This window comes from Neofelis nebulosa, chromosome 17 (assembly GCF_028018385.1).
Source record: "Neofelis nebulosa isolate mNeoNeb1 chromosome 17, mNeoNeb1.pri, whole genome shotgun sequence".
Classification (NCBI taxonomy): Eukaryota; Metazoa; Chordata; class Mammalia; order Carnivora; family Felidae; genus Neofelis; species Neofelis nebulosa.
The window spans coordinates 32,078,936-32,101,313 of NC_080798.1; the positions used below are offsets into that span (position 1 = coordinate 32,078,936).

Here is a 22,378-nt window from a genome sequence, read left to right on the forward strand (position 1 = left end):
TCTCTCTCTCTCTCTCTCTCTCTCTCTCTCAAAATAAATAAATAAATAAAATTTAAAACTATGTAAAAACTCTTTTTTTTTTTTTTTGCAAGGTGCCCATAGTTGGGTCCCCAGAGCTGCTCCTCCCGTGGGCTGAGATCTGTCTTTGGCCCAAAGTGGCTCAGGGACCCCGGGGAGGCCAGAGCCCTGGTGGCGGCAGCCCAGGGAGGGGCAGTGGCGGGGAGCCTGAATGAGAAGCCTGGCCTGCCCTCTGGAGGGACCCCCCCCACTGCCCCAGGGGAAGAAGGGGATGAAAGCTGGCGGGGCCGTGGCAGGTGTGGGGTAGACATTTGCAGCGAGGATGTCCCAGGGGCTTGCCGTCCACGTTTGTTTCTGTGCGTCCGCCCCTGTGCCCGGCCTCCCCACCCACCCAGGCCGCGCCCAGAGATGGGAGACGACCCATCTGGCAGCCGGCCCCAGAGGCCCTTTTGTGCTCTTCGGCTGGAAAGGTCTCTCGTGCCGCTCAGAGAAGGGGATTTGTTCCTTTAATTGATAATGAATATCAGAAAGGTCATATTTACATGAGGAGCTGGGTGGGGGTCGTGTGCACCAACAGGGAAAGAAACCCACAAAAAGGAATGACATCCAGTTCTTCTGCGAGAGGTGCCCAGAAGGTGGGGGGTGGGGGGGAAGGCCAGGGAGGCTGAGGAAGGATGAGAGGCAGAAATGAAGAGTGTTGAGAAGGGGGAGAAGGAGAGAAGATGGGGAGGACGGAGAGAGGGCACAAGGAGGGGACGGGGGGCACAGAGACGCAGAAGAAGGAGACCCAACACCGGCCCGCACACGGCAGCTGGGTCACCCTAGTTTCAGAGCTGGTCACGAGCAGGGACGCCGGCCGCTGGCAATCGCAGGGGCCGAACCATCCTCCTCCCCCAGGGTCGTTCCTTAAATTCCACACGTGGCCAAAGTGAAGGGCGAGTCGGATCACATCACTGCTGTGGTCACAGCTACTGGATGGCTCCCCCACGGACCTCAGGAGCAACTCCTTTTTGCGGCCCCCTCAGCCCTGGCCCATGTGCCCTGCCTACCCTGTGCCCTTGCATTTCCCCGCCAAGCCCCGCCTCTTCCCCAAAGCCTCACCTGATTCCTAAAAGCTCCATGTCCAGCACCCGTGGCCTGCCCCGAAGCCGGACTTCCCAGGCCGCGGCATAACCGCGTGCTGCCGAGTCGGGTCCCCACAGGGCTCTGTGCTCCCTGAGCGGGGAATCCTGCCTTGGCCACCATTGCACGTGCGCAACATACTCACATCTGGGGCATATGTGTCGAATCGTGTGGCACGTTCTAGTCTCTTCTAGTAGAGTCCCCAGGAAAGGGTCTTCCTCCTTAGTCTCCTATGTGGGGGCTTTGCGATCTCTTGGGGCAAAGGCCTGATGAAAGGGCGCATCTGGTTTCTGTTGGAGGCTCCATGGGGGGAGGGGGCAGGCCAGTTAAGCCTCAGTTTCCCTCTAGCTGCATTCTGATGGGAAGAGCATCCACAGGAGAGGTCCCCTGTATCTTGGTCCCCCAGAAGAGCCCCCCCCCCCCCCCACACACACACACATACCTTTTCTCCTGCTGGCATCACTCATGACACTGGGCAGGATGGAAGGACAGGAAGCTGCCCCAGGGATAAGCTTCTTGGTGGAACATTTACAGAAAGCCCCGCCCCCCCAACCAGGGCTGAACCAGAGCCCCGCCCCCTGCCCCCCTTCTGGGCTTGATGTGCTGCTTCATGTCCACACAGTTGGATGCCTCCTGAGGTCACTGACAAGGAAAGGTTAGAGTCAGCGATTTGGGGACATAGCTTGCAGCTGGTCCCCTGGCCGGGGAGTCCATCCACCAGGGCATCAGTGGGGGTGTGATGGATAGCAGGGGAAACCCAGTGTCCATCCACACAAGAAGGTGGGGGATTATCAGTGCAGGAAGAGCCGTGAGTGTGTGTGTGTGTGTGTGTGTGTGTGTGTGTGTGTGTTTGTGTGTGTGTGAGAGAGAGAGAGAGAGAGAAAGAAATGGGGACCTGGGGTTGGCAGTAGAGGGATATATGAGGGCCAGGGGCCTTATCATTTTCCAGACAGAAGAGGGAGTTATTTTTATTTTTACAAATAATGTTATCATGTTTTTTTGTTTTCAAGAATATAAAATCTAAGAACTGTTCTTGTGGGTATCCTTTTCCAGAAATGGTATCATCCGGGAGTCATTTGTCCCTGTCGAAAGTCGAAAGGAATTTAGTAGCAGGAGAGAGGGGAACCCGCTGCCACTCTGGGCTTGCCCGGCGAGTGGGCCTTTTGGGGGACACTTCTGCAGGACAGCGTGGGGGCTGAAGGCCCAGCGAGGCACGGCGGGGTGATAGAGGGACGAGGGAGGTTTGAGTGTCATGTAAGTGACCATGTTTCTTTCTTCTTTCCATCAGAAGGCAGTCAGGGAAGGAACGGCGTTTACATGTGCTCCTGTGAGCCGTTCCCTCTGGCTGTAAGAATTCATTCTCTGAATTGTGAAATACGTCCTTGTGGGATACAGTGATTAAGGAGACTGACTGCTTATTATATTTTACAATAACTTTCTAAAATTATAAAAACGGGGGCACCTGGGGGGCTCAGTCGGTTAAGTGCCCACCTCTTGATTTCGGATCAGGTCATGATCTCACGGTTCCCGAGATCAAGCCCCATGTTGGGCTCCGTGCTGACAGCACGGAGCCTGCTTGGGATTCTCTCCCTCCTCTCTCTCCGCTCCTCCCCTGCTCATGCTCTCTCTCTCTCAAAATAAATAAATAAGCATTAAAAAAGTATAAGTGTGTAGTCATATAGTGTATATAAATAGGATATAATCTATGAAAAAACATCTGCTTTACTGTTACATGTTATAATTAATGTCATAATGAAATGCTAATACCCACTCTCATTAACTGACTTCTCCCATGATCCAGGCTTGACGTGTTTCACTTGATTTATTTTTCACAGCAGCCTTTTATGTGGATGGTTCATGTTTCCATTTTTAGATGCAGGAAAACTGAGGCTCCTAGAAATTAAGTGGCCAGCATTGAGGCTGGAACATAGGACCAGTCTTTGGCTCTAAAGCCCACAGTCTGAGCCTTGCATTTATAATGTGTCAAGGGAACTCAGGGTGCAAACAGCAGGCTCCCCTGGACGGTGCTGGAATTTCCCAGGGTTGGGGCTTCAGACGGCATGGGCCCCGGGAAAGGACAGAGTGCATAACAGGGAAGCCCGATTCCACGTGAGATGCCCCACAATTAGTCAGTTCCTGCTTTTTTTGATTTAATTCTTCTCCTAATGTGTGTTCATCATGTAACTCGGGAAAGATTGGTATTCAGGGAAGAGGCATCAAAGGCAGTAATTAAACTGTCTCCACTGACGCGCTCAGTCTCTGAGAACAGACCTGTTTGATTCCGCAAAGGAAATCATTGGTATTTTAACGGGAGGCAGGAAACTTTTGATTAGCAAGTGATAGATAAACAGATCGATGCCTTTTCTGGCGACGTTTTCAGCTCCATTATTGTCACTGGAAAAGAGAAGGGGGTTGGGGAGGGGGGGGGCGGGTAAGATGAGAGGAGATGGCGGTGAGTCCTTGGGGGCTTGCCATCAGTGGGGTGCTGGGGAAGGGGCGGAGCTGGGGCCCCAGGACGAGGAGGCTGCCCCCCCCCTCGGGGCCCCAGGAGCTTTGTCACCCCCTGGGGATGGCAGGTGAAGCCCCCGCCCCTCCCTCCCAGCGACAGGGCGTTGTGATGCCAGCCGGGCCTGATGAGATTCCCCTGGCAGCCGGCCTTCCCCCCAGGCCCTGCAGCCCCTGTGCTTTATTGCCGCTCTCTCAAGGTCAGAGGGAGTTAAGACCAGAGATTATACTGTGTCAGTTGTGCCTTTTTGAAATATGACTCGGTGTAAGCTCTTTCCACACCAGAAGAGAGATGCTAACATCGCACTTCAATCTCTAGCTCGCAATGGGCTTATTGGGATTTTAGCAGGGCTCTGGTGAGATAAGACTGTTTCTTCTCTCAGGGTGCCCTTTCACAAACTTTGGTTAAGCGAGGCCCTAACTTCGCGAGGCCAGGCTTCCAGATGGATCCAGCGCCCGGCAGACGAAGCAGGGCCACCCAGCGCCCGGTGCCCGCCCCGGATGGAAATGCGGGCTCCGTGGCGGCCACCTTGGCGCCTCCACCCACGTGCCTTCCAGCTGGGATTTGAGTATTAGCTACTCCGGGGCTCAAATCACAGCTCCTCTTCCTCAGCCTCAGTCTTCTCATCTGTAAAATGGAGACAGCATGACATCCATCTCTCAAGGTTCTCCTGAGACTGAGGGATAATGTAGGAGAAGCAACCTGGCCCTTAGGAGGTGCTCAATAAAAATGGGAAAGCCATTCTGCTTTCCCTGACTTTGGGCTCTTGTGTTCTAAGATACCCGGTGGACGATGGCGGAAGAGTAAAAGGCAGCCGGAAAACTCCAAGATATCATCTGGGACATACACAGCTGTGAATTTGCCAACCCCTTCCTTCCCCAGGCTCATTAGAGACGTTGGCCACTGGTGCCATGGCCCCCGATGATCTTGGATCTTTGTGGTTCACTCCCTAAATGTGAGACGAGCCTGCTGCGTGGGTACCAAGATCCCAGGCCTTGGTGTCCTTCTTCAGCCCCGTGGTTCCTTGAGTTTTCCTCCGCCCCATCTCCTCTTGCTTTTCTTTCTCCTCCTTGTCATTTTCCCCCAATTCCCACCCCCCACCGATGGTCCCCTTCTGCCTCTGAGGATCTGCGAGGCATTGCCATCTATCCCATGGGCTTTGTGCTGACAGTTCTCCATCAGGTCCTGGCCCTGGGAGCCGTGAGTGTGGACGAGTGCCTTGGTTGAGCACCGTGGCTGGGCCTCGGGGTCCTCATCTGCAAAGTCCATCGCCTGGTGTGGCTGTGAGGATGTGAGAAGAGATCAGGGGTGCAAAACACTCAGCCGCTGCTTGGTCCAAGGTGAGGACTCCATAAACGTAGCCCCAGCAGCGGCTGTTCCTCCTGACCAACCCCCCCCCCCGCCCCCCTTCTGGGTCAGCACTTGGAGAGATGCTTTCTTTTCTAACCACCTGACGGAGCATACGTAGATTCCGAGCATCTCTGGGGAAAAAACCTCTCCCGAGCCTGAGCTTTACCGACCCTTGCAATGGCCATTTGGTGTTTTCTTTGTGGTCGCTCCCATCCATTTCCGGTAAGACCTCCAGGTTTACTTCCGGTGAATGACCGCTGGCCACTGGGGTTGCTCTTGGCCTAACTGTCAATCAAGGTGCTCAGGCAATGGGTGGGGCAGTGACTCAATTTCAGCCAATGAGATTTTCCTATTGTTTGACACCGCCCCTCTCTCCTGGCCAAAGTGTGGGCATGTGTCCTGGGCTCAGCCATTCACGTTTACTCTCTCACGACGTACAATGGCAGGAGCTGGATTCGAGTCTTAGGGGACTTTGTACAGGCCCCTACCCCTCCAGGTCCCTCTTCCCTGCCCTTTTAAGCCTAGTTCTTTGCCTTTTCCTTTGATTCGGAGAGCCACCCGACACCTTTCCGGACAGTTCCCCTCCGTGTTTACACCAGCCAGGGTTGGCCTCTGTTGCTTGTCACTGAAGAACCCTGACAGGTCTAAGCTGTCTCCCTCGGGTGTTAAAGGAGCCAGGTGGAACCAAGAGCGAACATCCTTCAGTTATCCATGACAGAAGAAGGGAGGACAGCCGGCCATCCCCAGTCTCCCCCATCCTGCGGAGCCGGACTGATCCAACATGAGCAGGGGTGAAGAAACACCGTACGAGCAGCGTCAGCCTGACCTCCCTGACCCCAGGGGCGCTCTTCGAAGAGGGGTCCTTGGCTTTGCCCTCTTAAGGAATCCCCTCATTCTCTGCGGCCCAATCCGTTACTCAGACTTTGGTGCTCAAATCCATCTCAGCTGTCTTCCTGCCTGTGCGTGCACCCCCACCCTGTCTTCTGGCCCGGTAGCCCTTTCTTAAGACTTGCTGAATTTAGCCATCAGTCCCTCCTTGCAGGAGCTACCCCTGCTTTGGGGAAGGGGGGGCTACCATGGCCAAGGGGACTCACTTTGATTCTCCTCCTCACATGTCCTTAGGGGCAAGTGAAGGGTGTGTGTCTGCCCCCGTGTGGTGGGGGGACCCCTCCCTCCCAGCCTCCACAGGGGCTCGCGCCATCAGCCTTAAACTCCTCCTCCCTTGGGTCGGTGAAGATCCTCAAGGTGCCCAGGCCCTACCCTGGGTCATCGGCTCTAGTCCTGACCCTGGCCCAGAGTGAAGCTGGGGGCTGAGAGGAGCCCATCTCCATTCGGATTGCCCACTGACCCCTGATTCATTATCTGCTTGGAATCAAACATTCCTGACCAGGCGGCTCTGGTGGGCACACACCCATGAGACCAGTCAGGCTTGCCTGGTGTATCTCTGGCCTGCCTTACCCCCAGGCAATGCCACGGTCCTCCCAGATGGAGGCCCCTGGTGCTAGTCATTGATTTCTGGGCCGTGAAGAGCCCAGTGCCTCCAAAGTGCGATGCTGAATAACCCGTTGTCTTTTTTGGTCCAGCTTGGCTGGTGGTATTTCTCCCCACTTCTTTGGGGAGTACTCTAGAATATAGAATACAGAGAGAAATGGAACACATTCCATTTCTGGAATACAGCTCTGGCTAATGCTAGAGCTCCCCATGACCAAGAAGAAGGCATGACTCTCATCTCCAGCAGGTGGGAAAAACTGAACGCCTCTAACTTACTCAGAATTTCTAATTCCTATATCTTCCCTCTGTTTTGAAGGTTTTCTTTCTTTCTTTCTTTCTTTCTTTCTTTCTTTCTTTCTTTCTTTCTTTCTTTCACACAAATCACCAAACCCAAGTCAAACTAGCGAGAAAGGAGCTATTATGGCTTGGAATGTCTTCAGGCACAGCTATATCCAGGGGCTTAAACAATGTCATCGGGACTCTGTCTCTCAGCCTCTCTCAGCTCTGCTCTCCTTTGTTTTGGCTTCGTTGTCATGGCAGCCAGAAATAAGTTCTGTACCCTCAGAAATAAGTTCACTGAGGAGAATGTCTCGCCTCTGATTATGTTCATGATAAGCCTGGAATTGACTCTCTTTTGCTCTGCTTTGCCTAGATTTGGACATGCGCCCGTCCCTGAACCAGCTATAGCATCTAGAAAGATGTGATGCTCAGATTGGTCAGAGCGAGTCACATGATCCGAGTTAGCCCCACGGACAGAATGTGTGATGCATGGTTCCTGGAAGCAGTACCGGATGCTGTTTCCAGAAGAACAGGATGTTGGCCACGTGCCTCACCGCCCGAGCCTCGATATGGGGCGGAGGAGGCTCCTGGCTCTTTCGGACACGATTAGAGCAGGAACCTCATTTGGCTCCGGAGGGGACAGGCAGAGCCCCGACGACAGGAACCAGTAGCTGTGGCTGTGTTCTTTTCCTCTTCCCACCTGACCGAGCCTTGCAAGCAGGTGATACAGGATCTGGAAAGGAACCAGAGCGGAGATGTAGGATTCGGGGGGTGGGGGGTACCTTCTCCAGCTCCATGGGCAAGGGCTCCCCTGGGCTAGGCACCCAGCCGATGCCCACAACCTGACAGTCTTGGCTTCCCGGCCAAGCAGTGTGACACTTTCCCTAGTGTCCAGAGGAGTGGCCATTGGTCAAAGAGCACTCAGGGGGTGCTCGGCAGGGGGTCGGGAGCCCCTGCCATCTGGTGGGAAGAGCCAAGCACCTAGCACCTGGTTACAGCCGTGTGCTTGGAAGTCAGACCAGTCCTGGGTTCAGGTCCCGACTCTGCCACTCTGGGCTCAGCATTCTCATGTGAAATGGGGTATGGTGGCCGTAATAACAATGGGCAACACTCACGGAACATGTTTCATGGCTGTTGCACAGACTGAGTTGGGCACCCACCGCCCCCCCCACCCCCCGCCCCAGTTTACATGTTGAAACTCTAACCCCCGGTATGACTGTGTTTCCAGATCCGGAGGGAAGGACACAGTGAGAGGCGATTGCAAGCCAGGAAGAAAAGGCTCCACCAAGAACCCAATCAACCGGTGCCTTGATCTTGGACTTCTAGCCTCCAGACTCAGAAATAAACTTCTGCTATTTAAGCCACTGGGTCTGTGTATGTTATTATGGCAGCCTGACCAGACTAATACACTTGGCTTTGTTTTAAATATTCTTTGTATATATTATCTTATTGGAGCTTCATGGCAACCGTATGACATAAGGTGCTGTTATTTGTATTTTACAGATCGGTTGCAGGCATATGAGGCTCACAGGGGTTAAGCCACTTGCCCAAGGTCACACAGCTAGTCAGTGGCAGAGCAGGGATTTGAAGCCAGGTAGCCTGGTTCCAGAATCCAAGCTTTAACCGCTAACGTGCACCTACTTGACTGGCTTGGTGTGCAGAATCAGTGAGGTGCTGTATGCCAATGGCTCGTCCTGGGGCCCGGCACATGGGAATTGACTGAGATCCCTTTCTTTCCCTGCCAACCTGTGACCTCACGGGGGGGGTTGGCCATCGGGCTGCACAGCCACGTGAGCGGATCAGTTGCATCGCAGGGTTTCCATGGCAGGTGCGGCCGAGAAGGCCCCAGGCATCCCTGTTGTGGCCCCAGCTCCCAACAGCACACATCAAAGACCTGCTACTGGAGGCTAGTGTTTGCCCATTTCACCCATCACCAAGCAACACGGTGCTGGGGGGAGGCTGAGTAAGCACATGGGAAATGGAAATGGCTTTTGGAAACAAAGAGCCAACTTGGGAAAGGTGTTTGTCTATTGGGCCTGGTGATTTGTAGGTGCCTGGCGGCGGGGGAGGGGGCGGGGGAGCGGGCAGTGGGAACTTATCACCAGGGTCCGTCCGAGGCCGATGACCGCCCTACCCGCTCGCAGCGGCTTCAGCCCCAGAGTGTCCCCTTGTCGATGGCAACTCTGTCAGCGGCAATGGGCAGCAGGGGCGAGGTTAGCGATGCGAGAGTGGAGCGTCTTGGGGACGAAGGCAGAGCCGGGGGGGGGGGGCGGGGGGAAGAGCTGACGGCTCAGTGAAGGCAGGGCTGGGAGGCACCCACAGGGGTCCCGATGGACAATTCCAGCTCATGCCATGGAGCCAATCTGCAAAGCACTCTCAGGGTACAGAAGCTCCAAAGGGACAGTCCGTTTCTGAGACCATCTTCCATGACCTAGGGAGGACCCGGGCCGGAAAGAGACCCCCTCAAAGGCGCCCACCCTCCTTTCCCAAGGTGACCCTGGCCTGGAACGGACACTCTGTCTCATTCTACCCGTGATGGAGGGTGGTTATTAACAAAAGTGGGACTCACTGTTGATTACCTTCCCCACCCCATTAATTTTCATTTCCCCTGGATCCCTCAAGGCGGGCTGCGGCCGAGGCGGTGGGACCCGTGTGCGTGCGTTCCGCGGAAACTCGCCGAGGGGCTCGCTCCTGGTTTCTGAGTTAGAAGGTCCTACCCCTCTGCCAGTGGGCTTTTTGCTCAGTGTTCCGGCTGCACATCTGTGCTTACCAGTTAACTCTTCTCTTTCCTCCATACAACACAGAGTGCGCTGCTCCGGCCCCCGTGCCGGGAACGTTGGGAAACCATCCGGAGACCGGGGAACCCGTCTCATACCTGGCCAGCGGCCACTGCCAGCAGAGAGAGCTCAACCGGGTGAAACCAGTGTGGCCCCGAGTCCGAACAGCAGCTCGCTTCTCCTGGGCCATCAGCTAAGTCCAAGTGACCAACTGGGTGTCCCCTGGTACCTTTCTTGAAGGTTTGCCCATGGAAGTAGTTACTGGTACTCACACGGCATCAGAACAACCTGGAACCGTGTTTGCTAACTACAGATGTCTGGGCCTTGTCTCCAGAGACTTAGTTTCAATTATTCAGGCGTGTGGCCCAGATAATTCTAATATACACCAGGGTTGAGAACCACTGATCCGTGGCCTCCTCCCCTTTACACGGGTGAATGCATGACTTATGGACCTCCCCCAATCTCCCCACTAATCTGTATTTTAATACTGCATGTGGTCAGCACAAAGGAATGAATCCCTAATGGTGAAGTGTAGGGAAAGTGGAAGCGGGGTTTGGGGAAGAATGGTGATGGTATGCTTTCTCGAGAGGTATAAATTCCTCTGCAACTCATAAGGCAAGTCCTCATTGCCATAATCCGCACTGTTGCCTGTCTTTAGAGGGAGCGCCCTGCTCGGGATTAAACTCGTGTTCCCCTTTGCTTCATTAGGAAGAGTTCCCAGGTACGGGGACAGACAGCGTCCTTGGATTCCGTGAGAGTAGCCTCTCCAGAAAGATTGGGGATGGATACCTAGGCCGACTGCCCTGGGAAAAGAAGCAACCAGCCAGAGTTGGGCTGTTGATATGGGGAAGGGGGTGGTGGTCCTGAATCTATGGGTGTCGATAAGGGAGATAGCCCAGCTTGGAGCTCATGGGTGACATTCCAGTGGTGGCAAAGCCCGGTGCTCGGAGCGCTGGCCTGGGGGCTTCTTCGAGGTTGTGTGGCCCCATCGGAGCCCGGGCGTCACATCGTAGGCTCAGGCTATGGTGCCTCCCCTGTCCAGCCTCCCCCGGCCCAGCTTTGAGTCCTTTGTTTTTGAGGCGTCCTCTTCGGTACGCGGTGGCTGTTGATTTGGCCCCTCTTTCCTCAGGTTGCTGAGGGTTCTTCTGTCCGTCTGTGATCGGTGTGATTGATCGCACGTCGTCTCCTGGGCCTGGAAGGGTCAGCAGTATGCAGCTCGGGGGCTCTAGAGCCCCTCTAGAACAGAGGCGATGCCTGGGCCGATGAGGCTCCAGAGAACGTACTTGTTTCTGTCTCCTTCCAGGCAGCTGGGTCCTAGGGACTATCCAGAAGCAAGACTAGTCCCCACTCTTATGACCCTGCAGTCCGGCTCCCCTCCACGTGGGGACTGTTCTCGGTTCCTCAGCTACCCCAGCTCTTTTCCCCTCGCGGCCTCCTCACGTTGAGTCCCTTCATCGGAAACACTTTCCCCTTGGCTCTTGTCATGGCCGAAACTCTTTCACTCCCTTCTCGTCCTTTCTTTGACGTCACCCCCTTAGAGGGGCCTCCTTGAGAGCTCTGGGTAAGTATATCCCCCCTCCGGAACCGACCCTCACTTTGGTCTCTGCGCCCCACGCAATCCCTTCACGACGCACAGCCCATCTGTAATGACATGTTAATCTGTTCCCTCGTCGCCTCTCTGTTCCCCACCCCCCACCCCCGCTTGACTGTACACTCTCCAAGGGCAGAAACCAAATCTGTTACATTCCCCTTTGTATCGCTAGTACCTAGCACCAAGCCCCTGGATAGGCCCTCGGGAGATAATTGTTGAATAAATGGATGAGTGGTTGAAACCACGAGGAACAATTCAAAGATTAAAATGCTATTATGCTAACATCTGATCCAATCACCACTTTCCTTGGCATTTACCCAAATGAGTTGAAAAACTATATCCACACAAAAATCTGCACACGGATGCTTACGGTACCTTTACAAATACTTAGTTTTGTGCTTTGTAGGACAGAGTTATTTGAAGAAATGTTCCAATGTCTAAAAGCTCTATAAAGTCTTAATCTCCACTCATGCCATGCAGTGGTCGGTTTGATATAATGCATAATAAAAAGCTTTTAAAACCCCAAACGCACCAAGTACTACATAGTTTGATCACTAAGTCATCAGTTCTCAAGGAAAAGGTCACAGAAGAGCTTTACCTCAGCCAAGAACAAAACTTGGAGGCAACCAAGAGGCCCTTCGGTAGGTGAGTGGATAAATAAACTGTGGTCCATTCACACAATGGAATATTATTTAGCACCAAAAAAAAAAAATGAGCGATCAAACCATTAAAGGACATGGAGGGACCTTAAATACCTATTGCCAAATGAAAGAAGCCAGTCTGAAAAGGCTCCATACTGTATGGGTCCAACTACATGGCATTCTGGAAAAGACAAAACTATGGAGACAGGAAAAAGATCAGTGGTTGCCAGGGTTTAGGGAGGGGGGACGACTAGGCAGAACACAGAGGATCTTGAGGGCAGTGAAAATGAAAATGGTCTGTGTGATACTGTAACGATGGATACACGTTTTATGCATTTGTCCAAACCCATAGAACGTCCAACGGTAAGAGTGAATCCTAATGGAAACCATGGACTTTGAGTGATAACGATGTGTCAGTGTAGCTCCATCAGTGGTAACAATGGACCACGCTGGTTGGGGGCGTTGATAGTGGGGAAGGCTGTGCATGTGTGGGTGGAGGGGGCATATGGGAAATATCCTTTCTTTCATCTCAAAGTTGCTGGGAACCTAAAAATGCTCTAAAAAAAAAAGTCTCCTTTTTTCTTTTAATAAAGCAGATTACCAAGGAAAAAAAGCTATAATGCTAAAAAAAATGATGAATTTATAGCTGTAGGGAAGTGGGGAAAGAGCTCATTTATATGGGGGATCAGATAAGACAAACCCATGCTAACAGAAGAGAATAACAGAATTCTTGTGTGTGTGTGTGTGTGTGTGTGTGTGTGTGTGTTTTCCTTTCTACTGGGCAGTATACTACGTCAGGCATTTTACAAACATCATCAAAATTAACCTCATTTAAGTATTAGATTAGAGACCTTAAGTATAAGATTAGCGATTAACCTCTCTGCTTTAGACAGGCTTAAGCCACTTGACTAAGGTCACGCAGCTAGTAAGTGGTAGGGCCACGATTGGACCTCCGCTTGTTCTCTGACTCCAGAGTCCACGCTCTGAACTGTTATGCAATGGAGACATCAAGTCTGGATTAAAGGGAGCTGGAGAAATGGCTCTTCTCCCTGGAAGCTGTTTTTAGTTGTTGTGTTGACTGGTGACCAAAAATGCTGACTGCGTAGGACAGTCCCCTTGAGAGACCCTGAGGGATGCCAGGAAAGCTCTGGGCTGGTGCAAATGGATAAGAGGGGATGGAAGGAGCCAGGACAGGGGGAGGAGAGGGCCCATGGAACACTCTGTGTAGGGTCTCGGGATCTTGGGGGCCAGGCCTCCTTAAATGGACAGACACTTTGGTGGTGCAAGTGATATGGGAGGCCTCCTGGGTCTTCTTCAGTTGGGCCGCCAAAGAGCGTAGGGGTTGAGCCAACAGAAGGAGATGGAAAGAGTCAGGGCCAGGAAACAGCAGAAGGAAAGGCCTGGCCTCAACAAGGCCAGCATCTCTGATCAGGCAGTTTCACGGGGGAGGGGTTCCTAATTTTGCAGATGGAGAAACTGATAATCAAGCAGGTGGAACGAGGGCTTAGGGCAGAAGGGTATCTAGCCACCACGCTTCCTTTCTGGAAGGAAAGGATTCATTCCTTCCTTCCCCAGATATTTCCTGAGCACCTACTGTGTGCCAGGCACTGCTTGAGATGCCACAGTTGGAGCACTGAGCAGGAGAGACCAGTCTCTGCTCCCGTGGAGCCAACATTCTGGGGTGAAAGAGGGATGCACAAATGAGACCATGCTGTATCATATCGTATCACATATATTATATTATGTCATGCCATGTGAAGATACAAGGGAGGCACAAAGAGCGGGCCAGGCAGACGATGCCGCCTGAGCAAAGGCCCTGGGGTAGGAATAAGTTTTGTGTGTTCAAGGAACAAAAAGAAGGCCACGGGCTCTGGAGCCGAGCGGTTGAGTGGGAGAGGTGTGCGGGAGTCACGCCCGCAGAGCTTTGTCACTCCAAATGCAAGGGGAAGACACGGCGGGTTTTAAACACAGGTGTATCAAGACGTAAGGTATAATTTTTCAAGGGCCCCTTTGGTTGTGCTGTGGCACACGGATTAGGGTGGCACAACAGAAAGAGGGATGGACTGGGGGCCTCTCGGGAGGATTCTCAGCAGCCCGGGCTCAAGGTGAGGGGGGCTTGGGGGAGGGGGCAGCCTGGACAAGGAGGGAAGTGGGCACGTTCCGGATGAGCTTTAGCAGCGGAGTTCTAGGATTCTTCCCCTCTAGGAGGCTGTCATCAAGAGGAGCATTTCTAAGAGGGTCCCCTGGGGTAACTGCCTCCCTCACACCCCCCCACACCCCCCCCCCCCACGGCACAGGCCCCCCCCCCTCCCCCCCCCCCCACAGGCCCACAGCTCCAGAACTGCCTTTGTTTTCAATCTGCTCTGGTGTTTGTGATTAAATTGATCTGCATGTAATTGATGTTGCTTCTCGCCAACCTGCAGAGCCACGGTATCAATGGGGCCGCATTGTTTTTCCGCAACAAAATCTCCTCCCTTCCCCTTACCAGAGGAAGGGATGGGGTGGGGGGAGGGTGAGGGGTGCAACCAGTAAGGAAAACAAAAATCTTGGCCCCTATAATCCTTCTGGTTCCTAAAGAGTGTCAGCCAGGGTTTCAAGACAACACATGTTCCCAGAAAACAGCCCTGGCTTGGAGACAGGCAGTATCCCATTCAAATCCCAAACAGATAAATCACCGCTTCTCACCAGCTCTAGTTAGTCATGTCAGAAATTAGAAGAGCTTGCATATTCACCGCGGTTGGATTCTGTCACGTTGGAAATGCTTATGATAATCGAGATGCAGCCTAAATGCGAAGTTGTGGTGTGTGTAAATAACCAATTATAAGGGTTTTTAAAGGAGAAGCTTGTTTGCTTCTGAGAGACAGATTCTCCCCAGTGGAACTCGCTTTTGCCTTTGCACGATATGGATGTAATTTCAAGTATCCCTGGGTGTTCTCCTTGTGCTATTTATTTAAGGTATTTATACAAGAATAAACTCTATCGAGATGAAGCAGGGTAGATTGAGAGAGGCTCTCGAAGCCAGAGTGATATTGATTACAATTGCAGAGGATTGTGGTGTCGGGTCACCTTCCAGCCATTGATTGTTGATTGCTCTATAACACCCTCTTCTCCAGCACCCCCCCTCCCCTCCCCTCTGCCAATCACAGACACATTAATTGTGGGGACAAATTTAATCACTGCTCCCTTGCAGTACCGTTGTGATTCCCAGCCATTTTTCACACACAGTAAAACTGCGGTCCGGCTGCGGAAAGGGAAATCTGAGGGAAGCAGGCCACTGCGGAAAGGCACAATGCTTATTTCCATCATTTAATGAGGAGAGCGGGAAGGCTAGTTAATACTCTCTGATTAAGCCAGGGCTCTGTCTGAGTGTTGGGCTGGGCAGAAGAATGCAGGATCCACTCTTTCAACTGCTAGGAAAATTCTCCCGTCTTTGTCAATAATGAGGGGCCCTCCACCCTCAGGGGTGGGGGTGTATGGCAGAAAAAACAGGCATGCAGATTAGCTACCTGCCTGCTTAACCAGGACTAATCACAGAAGGGCCAGGCCAGCAATTACCCACTGTGGTTGGTGCTAATTTCCTTCTCTCTGTAGCCTGTCTCGAAACAAACAAACAAAAAGCCCAAAAAAAACAAAAAAACCAGACTGAACAGTTTTGGACCGCAAAGATTTTCGTCTTGCCAATACAGATAGTTAAATGAATCCTGAACTAATTTTGCAGAGTAGGGTCTGAATCCTTACCGGTTCAGGTTTTCTTAACGTCATGGCAACAGCATCAACGTCATTCTGCCAGCTGTCATTCATTCATCCATTCATTCATGTTATAAGTACTTTGGTGCTAAGTGCTGGGAATGGGAATACAGGGTGAACTCAACTTGCCTTCGTGGAGTTTATATCCTAGAAAGAGCAGTACATTAAAAAAAAAATTATTATTGTCGTAAGAACACAACATGAGTTCTATCTCCTCAACAATTAAAAAAAATTTTTTAATGTTTATTTATTTTTGAGAGAGAGAGAGAGAGAGAGACAGAGACAGAGCACGAGCAGGGGAATGGCAGAGAGAGGGAGGGAGACACAGAATCCGAAACAGGCTCCAGGCTCCGAGCTGTCAGCACAAAACCCAGCGCGGACCTCGAACCCACGAACTGTGAGATCATGACCCGAGCCAAAGTCGGATGAGCCACCCAGGTGCCCCTCAACAATTTTTCAAAGTGCAAGATGTAATTGCGGGCTGTGGGTGCAATGCTGGACAGCTCTCTGAAGCTTATTCGTCTTACTTAACTGAAACTTTATGCCTACTGATTAATAACGCTTCATTTCTTCCTCCCTCCAGCCCCTGGTAACCACCATTCCAGTCCTTGATTTTATGACTTCGGCTATTTTAAATGCCCCGCGTAAGTGGAATCATGCAGTACTTGTCTTTCTGTATCTGGCTTACTTTGCTTTGCTAGCACAACATCCTCCATGTCCATCCATGTTGTTGCACATGGCGGGACTTCCTTCTTTCCTAAGGCTGCGTGGTATCCCACTGTGTGCATACACCACGTTTTCTTTATCCCTTCGTCTGTCTCCGGACATTTACGTTGTTTCTACATCTTAGCTGCTGTGAACAGTGCTGTAGTGGGCATACGGGAGTATACGAACGGTCAACAGGTATATGAGAACAGGGTTGTCACCAATTATCAGGGAAATGCAAGCAAAAACCAGGATGCGATGTTACCTCCCCCGTGTCAGGATGGCTTTGCCAAGAAAAACTAAACCGAACAATCCCAAGAGACAAGTGCTGGCGAGGATGTAGAGAAAGCAGGACCTGTGAGCCCTGTTGGTGTGAATGCAACAGAGTGCAGCCACTGCGGAAAACACTACAGCAGTCCCCCCCTCCCCCCAAGGTAGAACTCCCGTGGGATCCAGCAATCCCTCTTCTGGGAACAGATCCAGAAAAACGTTGAAACCAGAATCTCCGAGAGACGTTAGCCCGTGCGCGCGCTCGACGTGTCGGAGCTTTAAAACGCACGTCCGATTTACCTGGAGGGGGTCGTGAAAACGTCAGTTGCCAGGCTCTGGCCCCCTCCAGAGCTTCTGATGCAACAGGTCTAGGGTCGGGCTCCGGAGCTGGCATTCCTCACCGGTGCCCAGGGACTGCTGCTACGGGTCCGGGGAACCCCACTTTGAGAACCACCTTGCACCCGTTGAGAGCAGTGGGGGTCAAGTCTGGTCGCCCTGTAAAAGCCACCTTTTGGAAGCTTTTCAAATATCCCAGTGCCCGGGGGCCCGGGGAGGGGGTGGGGGGTTGGGGGAGGCGGGGGGGGGGGGGGGGGGAGGTGCCCACTGCCAGCGATTCTGATTTAACTGGTCCGAGCTGGGGTCTTTGCTTTCTGCAAAGAGCGCCCCAGGTGACTGGGCGCGGTTGAGTTGGAAACCACTTTGCTTAATGTGAATGTGAAGAGTAGAGGCTAAGAGTCTGATGGATCTCCTCGGGCCCTCGGCTCCAGCCCTAGCCCCGGCACATGGCTCCGTCTTCCTGCCCTCAGTGTCCTCATCTGTGACGTGCATTGTCACGAGGAGCAAGGGAAGTAACAGCGATGCCTGGCGTGTAGCAAGCCCTCGGTACGTGCCGGTCCTTTGCCTTGCTTTTAACTGGGGCACTCAGTGGGTCTCTGCCAATTTTCACTTAATTACGGACTACGTTTCCAGTTAAACACCTTGCCTGTTAAGACACCACAGAGGCTCACCCTGTCTGCCTCCCTCCGATTTGCCATTTGCCCTGGTGCCTTCCAGAGGAATCCCTGCCGTCTTCCTTGTTCGTTCAAACACCAATAATAAGGTCCTCATGCTTCTCCAGCAGCCCCAACTTCTTAGCGAAAGGGTCTTGTTTGCAGCTGTGGAAACATTCCACATCCAGGGTAACTAAGCAGAACACCCCGCCCTGGGACGTGTCTAATACACGTGCTGGAGATGCGGTGCCAGGAAAGCAAATGGTACCCGAGAATAATTCCTCAAATGAGCCCCAGGCACGTAGTGAAAGCTGTCGGAAGCCAGAGGACCCATTAAAAAAATTGTTGATTGACGGTCAAGTTTGTCCCTCTTTCTATTGCTTTCTCATGACCTCCCGTGATTTGTGCTATGCGAATTTTTTATTTTTTTTCTTAAAGAGTCATTCACTTCGGGGGGGGGGGGGTGGGGAGAAGATGGAGGGGCCAAAACAAGAAGTTGGGGCGAGAGACTAGGGGTGTGTGCACGAGGGCGAAAGGCACAGAGAGAGGGTCCTGGGCACGTCTGGAAAGGTTTGAGATGCCGAGGCCAGGAATCTGGAATCGTTTCGGGGTAGGGAAAAGCAGGAAAGTGGTTACAGGGTCAGTTGCCCAGAAGCGCTCAGAAAACAGCCCGACTTGCCTTTTACAACTCAGGTTATCTGGGGAGACGTGGCCTCCTCCTTGTGGGTCATCCACAGATGGAGACTGGGTAGCTGGCTGGTCGAGAATGCCAGCTCCGGGATCAGAAACAAGCCCGGGGGTGCCAGTCCTCACCGCCAACTCTTGCCAGGTTGTGTGACCTTGGATAAGTGCTTCACCTAGTTGATTTTGATTTTTCATCTGTAAAATGGGTGTAAATATAGTCTGGTGGCCAGAGCACAGGGGTGTCACAAGGATTGAACATGAGATCAGGTCTGTGAAGTATTTAGGCTGCCTTGGGCATGGTACCCTCTGCTTTCCATCCATCCAACAACTGTTTATTTAGTAAGCCTGACTTTGTGCCTGGCCCCACTGAAGGAGCAGGTACACAGGCGTGAATAAGGCAGGCAATGCCCTTGCTCTCAAAAAACGTATATCCTATTACAGACAGGCTGAATAAACAAGGGTAGTGGGAGAAGCAGCACTAAATGCTTTGCTGAAAATTAAAATAAGGTGCCTCTTGTTGCTACTAAAATAGGGGTCTCTTTTCCACTGGGGGGGGGCAAGACAAGGTCTCTATGAGAGGGGGACGTTTACGTGCACATCTGTATGATGAAGAGGTGGCCATGCAAATATCTGGAGCAACAGCATTCTGGGCAGGGGGACCAGCATGTGCAAAGGCCCTGCGGCCGGAGTGCAGAGAGGGAGAGGCACAGAAGGGAGGCCGGGGTGGCTGCCGCAGAATGGACTAGGCAGACGGTGCAAGGAGAGAAATGGTGCAAAGAGGCAGGAACCACATTGTGGAGGGCCTCGCGGGCTCTGGGAAGGATTCGGGCGGTCTCCTGAGTGCGGTAGGAAGTCCTGGGAGGGCTTGAACAGGTGGCAGAGTGACTTGGTCTGATTGCTCTTTGGAAGTGATCTGGGGCAGGGGTGAGACCGGAAGAGGGGGAGCAGCAGGGAAGGAGCCCCAGCCATCTTGCAGGGTGGGTGCTAGCAGCCTAGCTGGCCTGCTGACTTCGCTTTTAGCCTGCATGTCCTCACTGGGGATGGCAGTGGGGGCGGGGGGCAAAGCCTCTAGTTGAACCCTGTCCCCCCACCCCCCAGCCCAGCTGCAATGCCTGGAGCATGGGTGTGACCCTCCTCGCTGGGACTCCCCCTGCTTCAGTGAGTCGAGCTGAGATGCAGCGGAGAGAAAACCCGCCCCCCCCCCGGTTCCTGGGTCCCTAAGCACCCCGCTTCCCCCCGTCCGCCACCATTTCCTGCAGGGGAGCAGCGCACTGGTCTTCAGCTGGCCGGCCGGGAAGCGGCTCTCTGAAGGGACAGGTTTGCCCGGCGATGGTGCTGGGCGGTTTCCAGGGGTTTTCTGGATCACTCCTGCTCTTGGAAGCAAGTACCTCACCAACATGTGTCGGAAACATGCGCTCTCTGCCTGCTGGCTGCACACCCGGCCAACTGTTAGGAAGTTGCTTGGAATTTGCACCTCCCTCTTGCCGGGCCCATCTGGTTGGGACCCCAGAGGGGCCCGAGCCCTGACGTCTGACTGGCCCTCTCACAGGCCTGGGTCGAACTGAAGGCCGCAGGCCTTAGGGGTCAAAAGGAATTAGGGAAAGAGGGAGAGGAAGTGTGGCTCTGCAGAAAGGGTCCCCCGCCTGTGCGAGGTGGCACGGAGTCCCCTAGCAGGTGACAGCCCGGGTCTATCAAACCAGGATTCTGGGAGCCCCCGCTCCCCAGCCTGTTTCACTCAACCAGAGAATTAGATTTTCCATTAAAATAAATTTCTCCTCCTTGGCTGACGTCTTAGCTAAGCCCCCAACCTGAAAATCACTCCCGGTTCTGCGCTCTTTTTTTTTAGCTACCTTTGTATTCCTTCAATTTTTATAGCCGATCATTTTATACGTGAACCAAGTACTAAACAAGCATTATTACTGCTTTGCGCACCGTGCACCACAGAGGCATAAATCCCACATTAACCTCATCCTAAGGAGCGGCTGAGTGCATTTTAATAAATGTCCCAAATGGTTTTAGTGTCTACTAGTCAAACGGAATAAAAAATGCACGCGCGTTACGGGATGTTATGAACCTTTCTATCAAAAGTAATAATAAACAGACTGCTTGTTGAGCTTGGTGATTGGGTTACATTTTTAAACAGTATATTGAGAGACAAATCAAGGTAGAGCCGAGATGATTATGTGATATGATCCAAGGCGGGGGGGGGGGGGTGCTATTTGAGCAGGTAGACCTCCCTCCCGCCTGGCGATGTACGTGCATTCCGAGTCTCACCCCAAACGGTACCAAGAGAAACGAGCAAATTAAGAAATCTCTGCTGCACCCGGATCTTTAATATAAGCAGCCAGATAAAGGCAGGGACGCACATCATTTGTCAGTTGAATAAAAATTCAGATGAGGTATTTTCCTGACGCTGTGCCAGGCACCATTAGGAAAGCATTTTATTTTCCTGTGTCAGTGACGGCATGCGGTTGGGGCCAAACTTCATCAGCCCACAAGGTGTTACTTGAAATCACGCACAGCGCGGACTTCTAGCTTGGGTAGCACGTCCAGATGCATGTCCCCGGCCTGCCTTTCTCCCTTCCCTCTATGGACTTTCCACCCGGAAAGCTCCAGAAGTTAATTAGCCATTTTGGTCATCAATCCAGAGTAGATAAAGGGTCACGCCGGTGGCCGCTTTGGACGTGCAGATGTTTTGGTTTGGGCACATCTGTAGGCAATCACGCTGCTTTCTGGGCAGGAACGGTGTTTTATTATGGGATTATATGTGTAATCTTGGATAAATAGTAGAAATTGGAGTACTTCAGTTGGAAGGCTTGTTTTCTCTCCCAGAGAGCAGTGTAAATAGCAAAGCAGAAATCATTCGCTCGTTATTGAAGCAATAATCGAGCTGGCCAGTCTCCTTCCTTCAGGCTGGATCAGGGGGGTCAGTGTGAAATTCGGGGCGAGGACGTTGTCCAAGGGGGTCGGGCGGGGCGCGGGGTGGGGCTCTTCCCGGGAGGGGGCTGGCTTTTGCTACCTGGCCACCAGGGGATGGGGATCGTGTCTCAGAGCCTCATTGTGGTTTTGGAGCTCGGTCTCTTCTTCCACCCCTGGCCCCAACGTCTTCCCCACCAAGTGTGAGAAATGCTGAAATGTGGAGCCAGGGCAGAGGCGGGCTGGGCTGTTGTTACCGATACCTTTCTCCAATTCTGGTAATGCACATAATGATGCTACTCAGTTTTGTTTTACATTTCCAAAACAGATGTACCAAATCCCTGTAAAGCGATCTATGGTAATGCACTTAATTTTAATCTTCAATGTTAAAAGTAAAAACCGATCACTCAAAGCAGAAACATGTGTCACTTCTCCGTAAGTTGGCCCTGGGACCCAGCCTCCTTCTTGCCACTCAACTGTTTTGGCTCTGTTGTTGGCCTTCTCGTCATTCCGTCCTTCCTGTTACTGTCCCTCTTCTCTCTCACCATAAGGCGTTTCTCAAGGGGCTTCCCCACTACTAAGCGTCCTCTGTAGCTTGCACGCACTTCTAACCTTGGGTGTTTCCCCATATCCCCGTGCTTGTTGCTCTGGGCTCCAGTGACTAGACTCTGAAAACCGCACGCCCACCATATTGAGGAAAGGTGGAAAAAGATATCTCAAAGTCAGGTTCGATTGTAGAGAACCACTGTGATAAACGGTCCGTGACAAAGGAGCGCTCCCTGACCAAGATGCTGGCCAAATCTTAAGGCAAGTTGGGTGATGATTACCAAATATCTTTGCCCGTAAGGGCTCGAGTAAAAGCCCTGAGTTTTTCTTCTAGAAAATGGGTTGTGGCTTCTTAACGTCTAGGCGAATGCTGCTCTGAGGCTCAACAGAGGTGGCGATCGGGGCGGGGGGGGGGGGGGGGTCAGCCTGCAAATAACGAAGGAGTCTGGAATGTAAAAAGAGGCATGCCCTAGCGATGGTCAGAAGGGTTCGAAATGGTGGGAGGCAAGGTAATAATTTCTCTTCCAGTGCCAGACATCAGATCCCCAAACTTCGCTCATTGCCAGCTGAGTGTCCCACACCACGCCAAGTATTTTCTGTGTGCTAGGGCTCTTTGACAGCTCTGTGGGCGGGACTGGAGGCAGAGGAGATGTTGGCCCCTTTCAGTTCTGACGCTCTGTCCGTTGCGCGGCTTCCTGGACGGTGGCACTGCTGAGGCATCGCGTCCCGACGCGGGCCTCCCCTTC

At 52.6% G+C, this 22,378-nt stretch overlaps 1 long non-coding RNA gene across 1 annotated transcript; it reads left to right on the forward strand.

The window, feature by feature from the left end:
* The first annotated feature begins 6,080 nt into the window (after positions 1 to 6,080).
* Positions 6,081 to 8,126, forward strand: LOC131499356 (uncharacterized). Its single transcript, XR_009255821.1, has 2 exons — positions 6,081 to 7,487; positions 7,995 to 8,126. It is a non-coding gene; the product is annotated as an uncharacterized LOC131499356 (long non-coding RNA).
* Positions 8,127 to 22,378: the final 14,252 nt, after the last annotated feature.